Source organism: Triturus cristatus, chromosome 9, assembly GCF_964204655.1.
Source record: "Triturus cristatus chromosome 9, aTriCri1.1, whole genome shotgun sequence".
Classification (NCBI taxonomy): Eukaryota; Metazoa; Chordata; class Amphibia; order Caudata; family Salamandridae; genus Triturus; species Triturus cristatus.
Window position 1 is genome coordinate 194,475,196 of NC_140592.1, and position 20,459 is coordinate 194,495,654.

The window sequence follows — 20,459 nt, forward strand, 5'->3', positions numbered from 1 at the left end:
CCCTTGTCTGCCAGCAGGCCTGCTTTCATCCACTGCTACCAGAGCAGGTAGCCACAGCTTTAGTAATCTACTGTTTTCTGTGTGTTCTGTTGATTTTAGACATCATTTTGGGCATGGATGGCATTGGATTGAGTTGGGGAAGTGTGTATTTTGGGGTGGCCTTGCTGATGTTGTTGGGGCTCGCCATGTGGCTGGTGGCCATTTTGAGGCCTAGGCCTGCAAGCTTGCCTGGCCTTGTCTGCCAGCAGGCCTGCTTTCATCCACTGCTACCAGAGCAGGTAGCCACAGCTTTAGTAATCTACTGTTTTCTGTGTGTTCTGTTGATTTTAGACATCATTTTGGGCATGGATGCCATTGGATTGAGTTGGGGAAGTGTGTATTTTGGGGTGGCCTTGCTGATGTTGTTGGGGCTCTCCATGTGGCTGGTGGCCATTTTGAGGCCTAGGCCTGCAAGCTTGCCTGGCCTTGTCTGCCAGCAGGCCTGCTTTCATCCACTGCTACCAGAGCAGGTAGCCACAGCTTTAGTAATCTACTGTTTTCTGTGTGTTCTGTTGATTTTAGACATCATTTTGGGCATGGATGGCATTGGATTGAGTTGGGGAAGTGTGTATTTTGGGGTGGCCTTGCTGATGTTGTTGGGGCTCGCCATGTGGCTGGTGGCCATTTTGAGGCCTAGGCCTGCAAGCTTGCCTGGCCTTGTCTGCCAGCAGGCCTGCTTTCATCCACTGCTACCAGAGCAGGTAGCCACAGCTTTAGTAATCTACTGTTTTCTGTGTGTTCTGTTGATTTTAGACATCATTTTGGGCATGGATGCCATTGGATTGAGTTGGGGAAGTGTGTATTTTGGGGTGGCCTTGCTGATGTTGTTGGGGCTCTCCATGTGGCTGGTGGCCATTTTGAGGCCTAGGCCTGCAAGCTTGCCTGCCCTTGTCTGCCAGCAGGCCTGCTTTCATCCACTGCTACCAGAGCAGGTAGCCACAGCTTTAGTAATCTACTGTTTTCTGTGTGTTCTGTTGATTTTAGACATCATTTTGGGCATGGATGGCATTGGATTGAGTTGGGGAAGTGTGTATTTTGGGGTGGCCTTGCTGATGTTGTTGGGGCTCGCCATGTGGCTGGTGGCCATTTTGAGGCCTAGGCCTGCAAGCTTGCCTGGCCTTGTCTGCCAGCAGGCCTGCTTTCATCCACTGCTACCAGAGCAGGTAGCCACAGCTTTAGTAATCTACTGTTTTCTGTGTGTTCTGTTGATTTTAGACATCATTTTGGGCATGGATGGCATTGGATTGAGTTGGGGAAGTGTGTATTTTGGGGTGGCCTTGCTGATGTTGTTGGGGCGCGCCATGTGGCTGGTGGCCATTTTGAGGCCTAGGCCTGCAAGCTTGCCTGGCCTTGTCTGCCAGCAGGCCTGCTTTCATCCACTGCTACCAGAGCAGGTAGCCACAGCTTTAGTAATCTACTGTTTTCTGTGTGTTCTGTTGATTTTAGACATCATTTTGGGCATGGATGGCATTGGATTGAGTTGGGGAAGTGTGTATTTTGGGGTGGCCTTGCTGTTGTTGTTGGGGCTCTCCATGTGGCTGGTGGCCATTTTGAGGCCTAGGCCTGCAAGCTTGCCTGGCCTTGTCTGCCAGCAGGCCTGCTTTCATCCACTGCTACCAGAGCAGGTAGCCACAGCTTTATTGATCAAGTGTTTTCTATGTGATCTGTTGAATTTTTAGACATCACCTTCCTGAGAGTGTAGTGTGGCTGTACACAGTACTAGTAGTATAACATAGCTCTAGTTAAAAAAAATTCATAAATGGCTAGACTATCTTTTGTTTGCACTAGTACAGTACTAAGTAACTGAACCACAAAAACAAATGCAACATTTCACTGATGTTCTTCTCCTGTCTTCTTTGCTTTTAGGTGCACAAAAGACAGAGTAGGAGGTGTCATCGGCATCACCTGGCTACCCGTTGTACTGCCAGCCAGACAGAAGTCCTGCTGCGCATCACGCCCACGTGTGACCAGAACTTGTTGTGCATCTGCCTCCTGCCTGACGTCGGAATAAGATGGCCCCAAAGAAAGGTACCAGGTCCAGTACCAAGAAAGTTGCTGGTGAGAAGAAGGAACAGAAAAAGGAAGTGCCATTAACCACGACTGGTGGTGTGCCGGCCAAGGTTTTTTTTGGCACCAAAGCGTTGTCCGGGAACCAAGCTGGGAGCAGCACAGCGGTCCAGCAACCCCACCAACCTAGGCCCAAGGGCTTTACTGTCGCAGAGGTAGCCAGTCTACTAACGGGCAGCGATGTTGAAGAAATGTCATTACCGCAAAGTAGTACACAATCAAGTTCAACGCAGGCGCAAACTCAGCAGATCAGTGTGCAGCCGCCGCAACAAGAACAGCAGCAGCAGCCGGCGCAACCAGAACAGCAGCAGCAGCCGGCGCAACCAGAACAGCAGCAGCAGCCGGCGCAACCAGAACAGCAGCAGCAGCCGGCGCAACCAGAACAGCAGCAGCAGCCGGCGCAACCAGAACAGCAGCATCAGCCGGCGCAACCAGAACAGCAGCAGCAGCCGGCGCAACCAGAACAGCAGCAGCCGCCGCAACCAGACCAGCAGCAGCAGCCGCCGCAACCAGACCAGCAGCAGCAGCCGCCGCAACCAGAACAGCAGCAGCAGCCGCCGCAACCAGAACAGCAGCAGCCGCCACAACAGCCCACCATAGTAGTTGTTGCTCCTGACGTAGGGGCATTTCAGGAAATCGAGCTTCCTGCAGACAAAGCGGAGCGAAGTCAAACCACTGTTTCAGAACATCTATTGTCTTCCAGACCACCAGCAAGGAAAAGGAGGCTTAGTCCATCATCTTCTTCTTCAAGCCCCGCTTCTGATGATCGTGATGACACTTGGGTCCCACCAGCTCGGTCTGAGAGTGAAGTACGCCACAAGACATTGCTTCTGAAAAGGAAGGTCCCAGAAAAACTTAGAGTTATGGAGGTAGATGTAGAAGAGGGGGGTGATGATGTTGATGAAGACGAGCCAGTCATCACGCACATTACTCCCGCCCCAAAGGGATTGGAGACCGACATTCTAACCCTATCCAGAAAGGCTGCTACTGAGTGGGATGCAGCACGGATCTCACCAACACAGGTTACACCACCACTACCTCCAGCTGCCATATTTTCCAAGGCCCGGCAGGGACCTACATCCAGCTCAACCACCTCAGTAGGAAGTGGTAGTAAAAGTCACAGTGTAGGTGGACAGGGTCACATATTTTCAAGGACCCCCTCAAGTTCATCTGGTGTTGAAAGTGGCACATCCAGCAGTGCCAGAAAGTTCTCCTCCCCAGTTTGGGACTTCTTTTCTGTTAGCGCCAAGGAGGAGAACATTGCTATATGCGCAATTTGTCGGCAAGGTGTTCGGCGTGGTAAGCTTGGTACAAACTATGGTACCGGAGGACAAGCAAGTCATCTCAGAATACACCACACTATTGTGTGGGAGGATCACCTACTTAAGTTAAAAGAAAGTAGGAAAACTAAACCCTTTGAAGTTGGTCAGGAATCAGGGAGCGATATTATTGTGGTGGCAGGTGAAGAACAGGGAGGCATTTCTAGCCCTGTCTCCAGTAGTGCAGTCACTGCAGTGGTAACGCCCACATCCTCCTCAGTAACATCAGAGTGGCACCGCAGTAAGAGCCATACTCAGAGTGTGGGTGAGACACCAAGGCGACCGGCGGCGAGTACCTCAATGAGACAATCTGTGTCGTTGAGCCTTAGTGGGTTAATGGCACCACTAAGGAAAGTAAGCCAGCCTACCATTGACAGCATGTTTAGGTTGGAGGGGCAGTTCCAACGCAACCACCCAACGGCACGATTGTACAATGCGAAGCTGGCTAAAATGTTAGCGCTGGACCTTCTTCCTTTTTCATTTGTGGAAGGGGTGGGTTTCCTTGAATTTGTGTCTGCCATCTGCCCGAAATGGAAAGTTCCAAGCCGGTCCTATTTCGCAAGAATTGCTGTTCCGGCACTACATCATGATGTGCTGGAATTGGTTGGACAAGCTTTGCAGAAGAGTGCTGTGCACAATATCCACCTGACAACAGACATGTGGACCAGTTGCCAAGCCACAGATTACATGTGTATCACTGCACACTGGATCTCTTTTGTGGGGGTTAAAGATCAACTATCTGCACGAGGTGTTGTTGACACAGCTGCGATTTTTGAAGGTACTCGGAAACATGCAACTGTAGCCATGTTCGCCATGGAGAAATCTCATACGGCTGAAAACATTTTAGAAGAGTTTCGCACCAAGGTTTTGGAATGGCTGCAGCCCAGAGGGCTTGGTATTGGTTTTGTTGCCACAGACAATGGCAGTAATGTACTTAAGGCCATGGAACTTGGTTCCTATTTCAGGGTTCCGTGTTTGGCACACTGCATAAACATTATAGTGCAAGACTTTCTGAAAAAAGAACCCATAGTAAGCAATTTACTGTCCATCTGCCGAAGAATATGCACTCATTTCAGCCATTCTTTTAAAGCTCGGAAGCAGCTGAGGATCCTCCAACGTGAGCGTAGGGTGCCAGTCAAGGCACTCATCCAGGAGGTGGCAACACGTTGGAACTCAACGTATTACATGCTTGATCGTCTGTACGAACAGCACAGGTCACTCAATGATTATGTCTGGTACAGAAGCAGTGATGCTAGTGTTAAAGGCATGACCCTTCAGAGGGAGCAATGGACCCTAATTCAATGCCTGACTGAGATGCTGTCTCCTTTTGAGGTCTTCACACGTGAAGTCAGCAAGGAGGACTGTACAATGGGCCAAGCGATCCCATTGTTGCAAATGCTAGAGCATGAGCTGAATAATGTGTCTGAATCCTACAAAGGTGTAGAGGACAGAAGGCAAGCCCATGACTTGGTGGAGAGCTTATCCAGGCGCTTATCAGAAAATGTAAGGATACAAAATAAAATTTTGTCACAAGACCATTACATTTGTGCCACAATTCTGGATCCACGTGCAAAATTAGGACTATTCCTTTCTTTTTCCGACACTGATGTTGCCCGCTACAAAAGTTGTATAGCTGAAGCAGCCATCAAGTTTGAAAACGAAGGGCTGCTAATTAAAAGCCCGCCACATCAACCCACAACAAGTACTGATACTGAAGCAGGCCATGCAGAATCAAGTGCAACTTCGTCGGCTGAGGGCAGTGCGGTTGGCTCACAATCGCAACACTCACCATCACCATCGACTACAAAAACAATAACTGGATCATTCAGCCGAGTACAATCATTATCAGATTGGTATGTAAAGATGGGCCGTAAGCACAGTGCTGATGCACAGAAAAAACAGCACAAAAGCTTACCAGCAGCAACCCTGAACATTGAGCGGATGGTCCAGGCCTATCTGGACGACCCAACAGAGGTGTACGTTGATCAAAACCCAGTGCAGTATTGGTATAGGAAAAGGTCTGAATGGCCACAGCTCAGCAGGCTGGCAATAAGCTATCTGGCTTGCCCTGTCGCAAGTGTCTCTTCCGAACGTGTTTTCAGTGCTGCTGGTTCCATTGTAACCTTGAGAAGGACCAGTCTATCTCCCAAAAACGTGGAGAGGTTAACAATGATCAAAATGAATCAGCACTTCATACCACCGAATTACACAATGCATGAATCAACAGAGGAAGATGAGGACAGCGGCTCAGGTGACGGAAGTATTGTGTCAGATGATTACCTACTACTGGACGATCCCCCAGAGTTTGAGGACGAGCTATACTTCCCTGACAATTAGGCTCGCACTTACTGTCTTCCTCCCTTTTTTCCCCCTTTGTTTGTGTCTGTTGTTCCGGTTATAAACTTGTGAATCGCAACCAATGCATTATCACCGTCTTCTAATCTTCTAATTTAAGATACAAGTTTCAGGTGTCTGCCATTTGACACTACAGTCCTCAGAATCCAGCTCCTCCGCTCGATCATACTGCATCTCCTGGTCAATTCCATTTCCCTCATGAATGATGATTGGATGATGGTAACAACAAATTCAAACTTTCCTCGTCCTTCCAAAACAAGTGGACCATGAATCTGATGACTTCTATAGCTATCCTCCTTCAGAGCCGAGAGAGACTGGCCATTAACTGAAAATAAGATGCAACAGGTAATGATTGATGCCATGCATTGTCCGCAGAAAAGCAGACTGAGTGATGTAGATTTTGTTGTGTGTGTTGCGCATGAATGAATTGATGTAATTGTGCACTGCCACTAATCAACTTTCTACAGAACACACTAGTAATTACTAATTTTCCTCTTCTGGCAAACAAGAAATGTGTACTTCTCTCCTGCATCTTGGTGATACATTGCTTTTAATTCAATACAGGAAGGGCACTCACTCAATCTGCGCAATGCAAATGACTGTGACTTAACAGCACCGTCCATCATGATGATGGCGAAAGAGACGGCCTGCAGCGTTAACGAGATGAGATGCAACAGGTAATGATTGATGCCATGCATTGGCCGCAGAATAGCAGACTGAATGATGTAGATTTTGTGGTGTGTTTCGCATGAATTGATGTAATTGTGCACTGCCACTAATCAACTTTCTACAGAACACACTAGTAATTACTAATTTTCCTCTTCTGGCAAACAAGAAATGTGTACTTCTCCTGCATCTTGGTGATACATTGCTTTTAATTCAATACAGGAAGGGGACTCACTCAATCTGCTGCGCAATGCAAATGACTGTGACTTAAACAGCACCGTCCGTCATGATGATGGCGAAAGAGACGGCCCGTTAACTTAAGATGAGAAGTAACAGGTAATAAATGATGATAATTAATGGCATGCATTGGACACCTGACTCTGAGCTATTGATCTTTGTGTTTGCGTTGTTTGTTGTGCACAAAGTGAATGATGTCAAAGTGTACTAGTGTTAATCTATCTTTCTGTACACAATAAAGAATGACTCAAGTCAGTAATATTTATATTTCTACTCTTGTTGTGTTCTAAAAATTACACTTGTACTGCAGGCCGATCTTCAGTCAGTAGAAGTATCAGAGCTGATGATGAAGTCAGGAGGATGTTTCATGAGTGGCATAAAACGGAAAAGCCTAAAGGTAAACACGTGAACCACAACCACAGCACACCCAAATGTCTGTGTAGAAGTTGAATAGAGTGTAGCGGTGGGATGACTGCAGTGCATTGATTTTACTAACTTTAACTGTAAAATGCTATGTCTGGAATGGATAATGTGCTTTGCGTTTGTCCAACTCTTTGAGAGAAAAAAAAAAAGGACTCTAAAGTGTTAACGTAGGATGTGCTAATGGTAAGCACTGTGGGCCTGATCTCTCCTGTTACTGTTGAAGGTCTATGCTGGAAACAGACTACAGTAGAGATGATGCATATGCATACATGCCACCTCGGAAAGTGTTCTTGTTGCACTACACCATCACTTGTGCATTTGTTTTCACTTTCTTTCTGAATATCCCCTTTGGTTTTCAATCTAAAATTACAGGCCGGGCCTTGTCCAAAACTTTGTAAAACATTACAATGCATATTAATTACCTTACCAATCAATCACCTTTTTATTCCAGCCGGGCAGTGGCGAGTGGTGAGGCGACACACCCAAGATTGATGGACGAGAGGAGCAAGAGGAATGCCGAGATGCAAAAAACCAGTCCACATTTTTGACCAGGATAACACAGTAACAGTATCCACTTTTCACTTCTTTTAAATAATTTGATTAATATCTTGTATACATTCTTTACAACAGTGTGTTCTTGGAGTTGTTATTATCAATCATCATTACGTTTGCTCTGTGTTTACGATTCTTCACTACCAATATTTAAAATTTCTATTTGCTATCTGTTAAAGTTTTAAGGCCGGAACAGAACAAGAAATAGAAGTGTATGTAATCCGGGTCTCATCATGCATGCATTTCCTTTTTTATACCTTAACATATGGAATGGATATGGTATGGTAGTCTTCAATGATTGTCGTTTGTTTGTCTATGTATGCATACTGTTTTTCTATGTCAAACCTTTCCCAAAATCCCCCTTCCCATCCAATCAACGGACCCTAACCCTCTTCCCCCGGGCTGTGTGACTTATTGTCGAGGTGTAACTAAATTAAATGTACACCAATACTTAATCACACACTTGCTGGGGCGGATGTGGTGAAAGCAACACTACTTCAATTTCAATGCAGAGCGATGATCTTCTTCTGCTTGCCCACCCATGAGTAGGATATTTCACAGATTATTTTATTTAACAAAGGAACATATACCTCAGCATGAATTGCCGGCATTGATTTGATTTGTTTGTTGTCATTCCTCATATACAGCACTAACTGTTAGACTGTAGGCATAGCCAAGTCGACAAAACTATAGTTTGTAACTCTGTCTAGTAGGCTATCCTCATAATATCCAGCATTCATTTTTTTTGTCAAATATTTGAGCATATAATTGTTGCTCGGTAAATTCTGTGATGTACTTCATTCAACTACTCCTCTAACAGTCTCTCAAAGGCGATTGACTATCTCCTTTTCTTTTTTTGGAAATGCTGCTACCCTGCCAGTGTATACTACTACTATACTACCACCACCACCCCAATCATGGCATGTATGAAAAAGGAAACCATCTTCACCATGCAGCCAGTGCTGTGCCACAGTTGGACATAAACATCAAGCACCGGTAAGAGAGAAGTTTGGGGGAGGCAGAATCAATAATGGACATGTTGTCAATGATGTCAGTTTCAAACACCACTCCAAAGAATGCATAGTAGGACCAGTCAATGAGTGAGGTGTGTCGCATCTATCTGTTTGTGTCTTATACAGTCAGCAAATTATTGAAATCAAACACAGGCTATGGGCGGCCATGCACCAGCAAAGAAACAGTGTGATGTAAAACAGTTACCCCACCTACAAAACATTAACAACATTGCATGTAACATAGAAAAATATATTTAATTGACCCTAACAAATAAACTAAACCCACAAAAGCTGACCCACCCCCCTCCCTAACCCCAACGACTGTCCATAGAAATAGAGAACGCCCAAACGAGTGAGGAAACAAACAGGAATTAAAAAAGGGGCAGTGACAGGGACTAACTGGTGGGGCGGGACTGGAGGAGGACACGAATCTGGTCCTCTAAATGGGCGACGCGGCGTCTAAGGCCGCGGCAGTTGCAACCACAGTGGGGGGGGGCACCGGAGATGGCACGGTGGCGGCGGGCAGCCGCCAGACGGTGGCGCCGTACCGCTGGAGGGCGGTGGCTGGGGCCCGGGGCACTGGAGGAGGCTTCAATTGCTGCTGCACTCTCCTCCTCCTCCTCGGCTAGGACCACCAGCCGCCGGTATTCCTGCTGGATTGCCTCCAGCTTCCGGCGCCGTGCCTTGGCGGCCAACTCCTTCCGGTTGATTTTCGGAGTAGCTGTGTATCAAAAAGAAAAAAACAAGACAATTGTAAAATATAGTCTTAATAAAACAGTAGGACAAGGTAATTATTTATACACATAGTGGCATGGTAGAGTAGCACTATAAAATAAAGCACAGTAGTACATAACATTTTAAATGTCGCCCGTCCTTCTTCCTTCCACCTGTCTTACACTTTTTAGTTGAACAGTGCACCAGGTGCTCTTCTCCATAAAACTTTCAAAGCGGAGTTGAAATCAGATAGATGAGGCCATTGGTTACTCAATACTCTGGCTCCTAGTCCTATACCAATTAAAGGGAATTCTAGTCTTCTAGTTCACTCTTCAAACGTCCCCAAGAACTCATACTTACTTACGACATCGGATAGCGGGCGGACTTTGTCCGCCCGCCATCCGACTGCTAAAAAGGGTGGGGGTCCCGTGGGGACAATTAATTAGGATGATGCGCCCGGCACAGTGACGCTGAAAGCAATGCTAAAATGTTGTGCTGCTTTTCCAAGCACAACATGACGGGCCTCGCACGGAGCCTGTCACGTTTTGCTTTGAAAGTCGGGGGGTACCATAGCATCGGTAGGTACCCTCCATGGGGGCCCCCAAGCATACTCTGCAATGTGTGCATGCCTTTCCGTGGCGGACGGTAATGCCGCCACGCAAAGGCATTCCAAAATGCAGATTATATGGCTGCCGGTGTGGTGAGAGAGACACCACCGCCATATTGAACCCTTTTCCGCCTAGACATGTCTGAATATTTTCTACAGGGATGGCGGGAGGTTTGCCCCTGCTGTGACGGCAGTGAATTCCAGCCAGCCCGGCGGGGGCAATACGCCCACCATCCTAATGGGGCCCTAATTCACAACTTTACAGTATACATATACATACAGTACACCTTTGCAGTGAGTGTGCTGTCAAGTTCAACAATAGTTAAAGATTATGAATCTAACTTACCACCGCCTGCCACTGGTGCTGCCACTCCCCCTCCGTTGCTATCTGCAACTGCCGCATCCTCGCCCTCTGCGTCGCCTTCGCTGGCCCCAGCAATGGTGGTCGGTAGTGCGCCTAGAAAACATTACACATTTATTAGGCAACATATACACCTCCCCCCTATTGATCAGTAGCAAGGTTGAAAAATGAGTTAATACTAACATAAATCACTAGTACAAATCAGGTAGTAGTAGAGTAGACACTAAGTTATATGATCATTGTAGCATTTGCTTGATTAGCCCTAGCCATGCACATGTGACGTTACCTTTACCTTGCAGCTTCTTAAGACACCTTTGAGCCCACATGACCTGCCTCACACTGCTACTGTCTAGTCTACGCGCTGCGTACAGGCGGTCAACAAACATTAACAAGCCACTTTTTTAGGAAGAACTGGTGTACTACTGTTACTGTTAGTCCATATTGCTTATCCATAGATGCTACACTTTTTGGCACGGCTGAGAAATGCTTGCAAGTTGCAATATACTAACGCACACCATTTCCTTTTTTCGCATTACAGACGCAAGATTCGCTTCTACGAACCAGAGCTTCTGAACGATGCACCAACTACCAGTACTAGGTTCTTCTGAGGTGAGGGGTCCCTTCACTCACATCTTCATTTATAAATGTATATAAACTAAATTGCTATGGGATGGTGGTGCTGCCTTCCACCACTTCAGTTATCATGATTTAATTCCCAACTGTATTAGTGTAACAATGTATTTTGTTTTAATGTTATTGATTTGCCGGTTGGTGCTGCTAAGATAACAGTGTACAGACCTTCTCAAATTGAAATAAAAATTTTAAACTTACATAGACTTTGTGGTATTTGGTGTGGAGTGGACTAACTTACACGATTGAGCAAATTAAAGTAAGGGTGTGCATGTGAATTGCTTCCACGACAGAGGTTGGGTGTGTTAATGTTCTGGGTTGTCTACTTGTTGGTTGTCTTGGGGGGAGGGTTCCGAGACCTAATAGGTATGACAAGACAGTACTATAGTCAAGCAGTGGAATTGTGGTGGGTGCGGAATTTCTGATTGAGGTGTGCAAGGAAGGTCCAACCTACCATCACCAACATCCTATTTTCTGGTGCAAATGTATGTGCAAGATCCCTACAACAGTTGTATGTCCTATAGGGTATCATATCAAAATATTAAGAAATCTGGTAGGGCTGTTGCTGTGAATTTTCAAAGCCTAAACATCAACAAGAGTAAAAAGTAGTACAAGACAACGACCCAACGGATTGTACGAGCTACTGGTGAATATGAGTTTTATATTACAACCTTTCACAAAGAGTGGCACTGGGCAAGACTAGCTACTACAGTACAGACAGACAGACTGATAGTATGTAGTAGTACTCAGTCATCATAGCGGAGGCAGGGATAAGCTTTTTGAAACCGTACAGATCGAAGGATAATTGGTGGTAAAAAATAGCATTTGGAAACACACTATAGTTCGGGAGAAATGGGGCAGTAAAAGTTATGGAATAAGAAATATTATTAAAAACAAGAAGACTTACTGGGGCCAGCAGAGGAGCCCTCAGCGGTGTCCTCCTCGTGGTGTTCCTGTCCCGCCGACTGCCCAGTCCCTGCCCGTCTGCCCCTGGGTGCTGATGAACAGGAAAGATATAAGAAAGACAAACATTGATGGATGGTGTCAACTTAAGCAAATACAATTTTTTTCAACAACGGTCAAAAAACACTAATGTAAACAATTGCAATAACTACATTGACCGATCTCATCTGGTCAACATGTAATATCGGGGGATTCGCAGTTCGACTACTTAAGTTACTATTTATCAACAGTAATCCATTCTTCCATTCTGATTCCAGAAAACTAAGTTACAAGTAAGCCTAAGTATTAGTACAACCTACCACCCAACCTAGCCCACCTATTCCAGGCATGCCAATTGTACATTAAGTATGCATTTCGACTGTATTCCTCAACAATGTGTATGATCCAATCATGGAGGACACATTAACATGACTACATTTTTTGTATATACACAATTTTGGTTTGATTGATGCTCATCTGCTACTGCTAAGTAACTGCAAAGCCTACCTCCACTCATTGAACAAACTAGAAAGGTTCTAAAGACTGGCGTACTAGCAGCACGTCACGTAACTGAGTGAGGGGGCATCACGCATACCACTAACCAATTAGAAGCTCATACAAAGTACCTAAACCTATGTATCAATCCGCCCCTATCTATTAGTGACAGGACAAAGTAAGGAGTGGACATGAGTCACTGTAGCATTACGTAACTTAATTTCTCTAAAATAAACTCGTAAAGAATCACGCTAAGCAAGCGCAAACGCAAAGCTGCAAACAAGTAAGATTAGTAGTAGCGCAGAAGAGCACCTGTGTCATAATCACAGAAGACTTTTAAACATTATTAACCTGGAATGTATTGCAAGCAGCAACATTCTATCTGGTTGGAAGGAAAAAAAGATATTCGCAATATATAACATAGAGCAGAAGAACAGACACAAAGTTGTAATAATTAAATAGGTACTCACCAAGCCCCGGGACCTCCACTCCTAGCAGGTCCAGCAGGTCCTGCTCACGGTCCAGGATGTCGGACCACCGGTGCGTCAGCTGTGCCTGGGTGCGCCGGACCCCAGAGATGCGAGACACTGCCCGGCGCACCTTCCCCCACCGCTGCCGACGCTCCCGGAGGCCGTACCCGGACCCAGGCCTGCCACCTGCTGCCAGGGTTGAGGGGAGGTGGCGCTGCACAAAGAAAATTAGTGCAGCCAACTCCGCCTCCCCAAATAAGGCCCGTGCATGCACCCCTTGTGGGCGCCGCCTTCCGCAAGGAAGGCGGTCGCGGCTCTGGCTGCGCCGGCGAACAGCCCTGCCCTTGGACATGGTTCTGGGGACGGGGCGGGAAAGAAAAGGTAAAATAAATAAAGGAGTAAAGGAAATAAATAGCAGGCAATACAAAGAGAAAAAGTAGCTAAAAAACAAAAAAAAAGGTACACAAAAACCAAAAATATAGAGGCAGGAAAATAGTTAGAGAAATAATAAGTAATAAAGATCCGAAAAAAGTGGCTATAAACAAAGGATTGAAAAGATTTAGGGAGGATTGAAAATCAGGCCCCAGAACCATGCAATAGAGTGGAAAACAAGATGGCCGCGCCCGTTGCGACCACGTGGGCAAGTTCGCGCGATATTTTCTCCCTGAGCAAGCAAAAAGCAACGCGATCAAGTAAAAGCGATCGCGAACAGGAAATATCGACCGCGAACATGCATTGCGCGACCCGGAACAGGAAGTAAACAACGCCAGAGGGCGGGACAAGTGAAAACAAGATGGCCGCGCCCATGAGCGACCGCATGGGTAAGTTGGCGACCCGCGAACACGCAAAAAATACCGCGAACAGGCGGCAAAAAACTTCCGCATCTTCGCGATATTTCCGGCGTGTTTGCGGAGATTTTCTGCAATCTCGCGATAATTTGCGGAGGTTAATTCCGCAAATTCCGCCCACCCCTACTATCGACCAGAATAATTTGGAATTTTTGTTGCTAAGTGCAGATCCCAAATTCTCCCATTTGGTAGCCTCCCATTCCTTTTTTGCATCGCAAATTGCCTTTTTATACACAGCACGGTGAACCTTAATGGCCTCCCTATTATTAATTTTTAAAGCTCTAAAAAGGGCCTTTTTGGCAGTTCACCGTACCTTCCACACCTGACCTGCGCAAAATTATTTAGAGGGAGCCTCGAAAGAATGGCTAACAAGTAGGGCAGGAGGCCTAAATCTGCTAGCACTCTCCAAAGTTTTCTACGCGGGACCAGGTCAAATGCTGCCCGCAGGTCCACAAACACAAGGTAGAGGTTGCCACCCTCCACCTTTGCTGTTTTCCAATACAGGACCTGCAGGCGAAATATCTGATCTAGGGTGGAGGTACCAGACCTAAATCCTGCCTGGAGTGTAGACAATATCCCCTTTTCCTCAATCCACCCGAGGATCCTACCAAGGATAACCCTCCCCATCAGCTTTTGTGATGTATCAATTATACTGATGGGTCTATAGTTAGAGGGGGTTAGTGGGCATCCCTTTTTTAGAATGGGCACGATTTCTGCTCCTAACCAAGTAGGAGGCAGATCGTCACCCTGCAAAATACCATTAAATAAAACAACCAGATAAGGGGCCCAGATTTATGGTTGCGTCCCAAACAAGTCCCCTGGGAGTTTGTCCAAACCTGGAGCCTTATTTGGGAGCAAATTTCCTAACGGCGTCTCTACCTCGGTCAAGGTAAAAAATTGATCTGGCTCAAGGCGTGAACGGGCGGCAATTAACCAGCCCTGCTCTTCAGCCCCACTAACACTTTGGGGTTGCTGGAGTTCAGTGAAGTTATCAGGCATACCACCAGACTCAGAAATGCCATAAAGAGCACAAAAATGGCTTTCCCAGATAGAAGGGGCAATGCTGGGGGCGAGTGCGGGGATATGCCCACTAAGTCTGGACCATCGACCAGAATAATTTGGAATTTTTGTTGCTAAGTGCAGATCCCAAATTCTCCCATTTGGTAGCCTCCCATTCCTTTTTTGCATCGCAAATTGCCTTTTTATACACAGCACAGTGAACCTTAATGGCCTCCCTATTATTAATTTTTAAAGCTCTAAAAAGGGCCTTTTTGGCATTCCGACAAGAGGCATTGTACCACTGAATAGTCGTGATCCGTGGCTGATTTGCCCTTCTCTCAGGGTAGAGAATATCATTAAGTGCTGTGACCAATTGGTTATGTATTTCAGATGCCCTGCCTAGGTGGCCAAATTTCCCCATCTCTTCAATGAATGGAATGGTAGTCTCATATAATACGGCAAGTTTGCTAACGGACATCTGAAGGTCTGGCCATTTGACTCTAGGCCTACAGTTTGTAATAATTAAAGGCACAGTGACACAGTGATCATCCAGGGTTTGGCATTTCAGCCCAAAACTCCCCATCTTGAGTGAGAGTACCAGGGCGTTATGGTCACTGTCAAATCTTTCAATGACCCTGAACTCATACAGCCTATCCCAATGCCTGGCCTCTATAAAAATATAATCAATTATTGAAGACTGGTTTAATCGGTTAAATGTGGCTTTCCCTGGTCTATCAGGCTCCACCCTCCCATTACATGCTCGTAATGAGGTTGTTAGCGCAAATGACTGCAGTTGCAAAACTAAAGGGGTCCATGCCTTGACCCGAGTAGTCAATGGCTCAGGAATGGCCCACAGTGAATCAACATCATCCAGGTCGCCCAAATTCGTATCCATAAGTGGCTCGAAATGACAATTAAAATCGCCTCCCAGTATTAACACAGTAGAGGGGTCCATTGACTGAATGAGGGTCAACAAAGTTTCAATGACCTCTGACTCAAGGCCCCGCCTAACTGGCCTTAAGTATACATTAATCAGGGCAATGTTTGGCCCTTTTGGTATAGTCAGCAATACGCACTGAACATCCAGTGAATTTGGTTGGAATTTGCAATGCCTTGGCTCCTAAGTGCGTGCCAACCCATATAGACAATCCCCCCAGGGGTCTGCCCTTCTCGCCCTTACTTGCCAAGATATCGTACGTAGTAAATCCCTGGGCTATGCTTCCTTTTAATGCCCAAGTTTCCTGCAACATACAGATGTCGTGTAGGGCCATAAAAGAGCCCCACTCAGGAATGGGCAGTTTACTCTTAAGACCCGCCACATTCCAAGAGAGGATTTTAACATGGGCAGTCGGCAAATCTCGCCTAGTTAAGTCATAGTCGAAGGAACCAAGGAAATCATTAATCACAAAAGGACTAATTTCTGTGACCGGCGCAAACTCACAATTCAATAAATGTCGGTCAATAGGAATAGGGGCAATTACGGGGTGAATAGTTTGTTCTGGTAACAGAATTTGCACGGGAGGTGTTGGCTTGTCATTCACAGCCTGGTTCTCGATGGTAAATGGCATGTCATTAGGAGACCCCCCTGTCAATCACAATCATCAAAGCCTGAAAGGGCATCAAATCTATTTGTGACTTCCAGCGGGGTGAATGGTAACCGATAATCAGTCCTCCTAGTTCCATTTCTATAGCTCCTAGAAGGTACAGTATCCCATCCAAATGCATTTTCAATAGCCATAGGGTTAGGTGCGTACTTCATATACCGGTTGTTAAAAGGTATGGGTGGTACAGGCAGTTTTGTCTGCGGTCGAGCTATAACCCCGGGGTACATCATAGGGGTCGCTAGAGATCTTGGATAAAAATATGTTAGTTCACAAGGCACAATAGAAATGCGAGATTTCCCTGAAGTACAATTTAAGATATAATTAACGGCTCTAGGATCTCTAAAGTTGATAACAATTAGATCCCCCTCAATATCTTTCGCTCTATGTCCCAACCAAGGGAGTCGTCGGACATGCAGGATCTCACCATTAATGTTGAAGGGAAGAGGTCTGTTTTGGCTAAGCCAGTGTATAGTTTTATTTTTTAGCTGAAAGAACCCTTCTCTCCTACCCTTTTCTAATGCCGGGACTCCCGTGAGCACTATCATATAAGGGACCGCTTCTGGGGGTAATTCAACTTGGCGTCTCTTGTGATCCTCTGTCCTAACTGGGCTAGTGCTTCCCCTCTCATCTTGCATATTTCCTATGAGAGATTGTTTCCCTCCCTTAGGGGCTTCACCAGGATCATGCTGTACTGGTTGTTGAACTAATTTGGGGATATAGCACTATGTTGTCTACTGGTAATGGACTTACTAATTTTGTTTATACCCTTATGGGTAACAGGGGTAGGAGGTATCACTGGGGCTGCACTGGGGGGCACTAGATTTACAAGGTCCTTGAGTACCCCCGCATTATTACTAATGGCCAGTTCTAGATTCCCCAACCACTGCTCCATCTTTTTTAACCTCCCTATTATAGGCAATACGAATGACCTTATTAATCGTTCGATACTCTCAAGAGGGGCAGCGGGCAGTACTTCCTTAGGCGGACAGTGTAGAGGAGTAACCGGGCCAGATGAAAGAAATGCAGCCAATGCGGGGACTTTTGAGATTGAAGCTATTTCCGTTGGAACCGCTGGGGTTAAAATAGTTGTTACACTGGACTTTGACGTAGGTACAATAGTTACAGTGGCCCTTGACGTTTTACCAAAATCAGAATGGTTAATCTTGCTTCTTTGTGGGTCACCTACCCTCTTTCTTCTTTTAATTGGAGGTGGCCCATGAGCTTTAGGCGTAGCTACTTTCCCAACCTTCTTTTTAATGATCTTAACCGCTGATAAAAGGGGTTCGGCAATCATATCAATTCCTATGATAGAATTGCTGGAGAGAGATATATTATTATTTGTGTACGAACTGTTGAAAATATCAGGTCGAGGGGGCATGTCTCGTAAGAGTATGGGAGTGCTATCCGTGGATAAGGAATCCTGAGTTCCAGTGAGGGAGCTTGCATCAGAAGGAATAATTTGGTTCAAGAATTCCAGAGAGGATCTATTTTTCATACATTCAATAGAGCGACGCCGCTCAGCCCTACGCTCAGCCAGTACACTCTCTCTTTCGATATCTGAAGCAACCCTAGTGAAGTAATCATCTAATGTTCCCTTGTTAGTACCCCCTACATTTACAGGTAGATGTTTGTCCGAAATCGCGGCCATGACAATAAACGAACAGGATAAATACCCAGGTAGTCCTAATCAATGTATTAAAGCATGGGCCCGGTCCGGTCTCTTCGTGCCTCTGAGGGCCCGCCCTTTGCCCGGGCTTCGCCCACGCGCGTCCCGCGTGGCGCGTGCCTAGGCGGGACTATGTAGGAGGAGGAGGGGGCATGAAGAGGACCCAGCTGCGGCCAATGCTTACAGCTAAGCCTGCTGGTCCTCGCAGTCCCGCCGGGTAGCTGCCGCGATGTAGAGGCTTCAGCAGCTCCAATCCTCCCAGTCCTCACGGTCCTCAAAGGATCACAGGGTCCTGGAAAAACAGCAAACAGTTGCAGCAAGGAAAGCGGCTGCGAGCGGCTCCCGCGAAGCGGGGGCCGCGAGCCGTTAAGTGCTGTAGGGAGGAGGGGGCGGGAAGAGGACCCAGCTGCGGCCAATGCTTACAGCTAAGCCTGCTGGTCCTCGCTGTCCCGCTGGGTAGTTGCCGCGATGTAGAGGCTTCAGCAGCTCCAATCCTCCCAGTCCTCACGGTCCTCAAAGGATCACAGGGTCCTGGAAAAACAGCAAACAGTTGCAGCAAGGAAAGCGGCTGCGAGCGGCTCCCGCGAAGCGGGGGCCGCGAGCCGTTAAGTGCTGTAGGGAGGAGGGGGCGGGAAGAGGACCCAGCTGCGGCCAATGCTTACAGCTAAGCCTGCTGGTCCTCGCAGTCCCGCCGGGTAGCTGTCGCGATGGTGAGGCTTCAGCAGCTCCAATCCTCCCAGTCCTCACGGTCCTCAAAGGATCACAGGGTCCTGGAAAAACAGCAAACAGTTGCAGCAAGGAAAGCGGCTGCGAGCGGCTCCCGCGAAGCGGGGGCCGCGAGCCGTTGAGTGCTGTAGGGAGGAGGGGGCGGGAAGAGGACCCAGCTTAGGCCAATGCTTACAGCTAAGCCTGCTGGTCCTCGCAGTCCCGCCGGGTAGTTGCCGCGATGTAGAGGCTTCAGCAGCTCCAATCCTCCCAGTCCTCACGGTCCTCAAAGGATCACAGGGTCCTGGAAAAACAGCAAACAGTTGCAGCAAGGAAAGCGGCTGCGAGCGGCACCCCATCTCATAGCGAATGAGTTATGAACTTGAAGCAGGTGGTAAAATGTGAATGTTTTGTGACTGAATTCACGATCACAAAACATTTGTACATACCATTCGATTCAGTATTTGGAAGGGACGCCCTAAACACACTTCTTCCAAATACTGAATCACAAACACCTTTGGCGATTCGATAACAGGTTACTGCATCGTGAAATAGGGTTTTCTACATGTCAAAAGCCTTTTATTCTGAGAATCGGCCCATTTGGGAATGCAAAAACTCTTGATAAATGTGGCCCTAAGTTTCTTATAATGTTTGGGCTTGAATTGTGCCATGTGCTGACAGTTGGGAGATAGAACTTGACGCATGCATCCGTGTACACTGTGAATCTGTCAATTGGATTGAACTGAACAGAAAAATTACCACTTCTGGACTTCGTGTTTGAGTTATTCACTACATACACCATATATGCCAAGCCAGAGGCAGATGTATTACACAAATCACAAGCGTGATGAGTTACTTCCCTTTAAGACTGAAAGAGATGCACGTAACAAACTGTGGGTATCCCAGTTTTTACTCCCAGAATTAATACATCCATGAACATCTTGCCTGCATACTGTAGATATCATCCTGAACTTATGTAATAACCACAGCCAGGGGCTCTATCGAAAGGCAGACATCACGTTTGTGCACTGATTAAAACTTGAAGCTGATTCCTTATTTAATCTCATGACCTAACACATAAAGTGACAAATATCATTCTAACAGGAATCATGACCCTTTCTGCATTTTAAATGAAATAATAAAGTAGATGATGTGACTGAGCTATCCTTATCTGAGTTGTGATCAGAGCCACCACATGTATTGCTTTAAGCGCTCGTCAGTGTGCTTTACTGAACAGATTTCTAACTAAAATGTCCATGCCTAGCGCTTTTGTCTCCAATGAGTATGTAGTTTATGATGGTTTTTACCAGAGCTCAGGCCATTTTAAATATATCACATTTATTTTCTGTCATGTGAGAGAATATTCACAGATGCCTCTCCATCCAAGGAACTGGACATTTAAATTACAGAGTACCTGAGAAAATTAAACAGTTTATCCTTCTCCATTGTGAAGAGGAAAGAGCTGCCACCCACGGCACTGCACTTTAGATTGCCTCCACCCAGCCCTTATGTTGAAATCATGCTGTTGGATTAACCATGAGGGCAGCTGACACCATCTACAAATTTGAGGAAGGGCTAGCATAGTCCACTTCCTGAACATGGTGACATTATGACAAGTAATCAAGCCTACTCAGAAACCCTATCTTAATGAAACTCACCTGCAATCCTACATGAAGTATCACTCATCAGTTCTGGTTTAGCTTTTAACCCTCTGTAAGGAGTTTCTCCTTTCTTTGCGACACACATG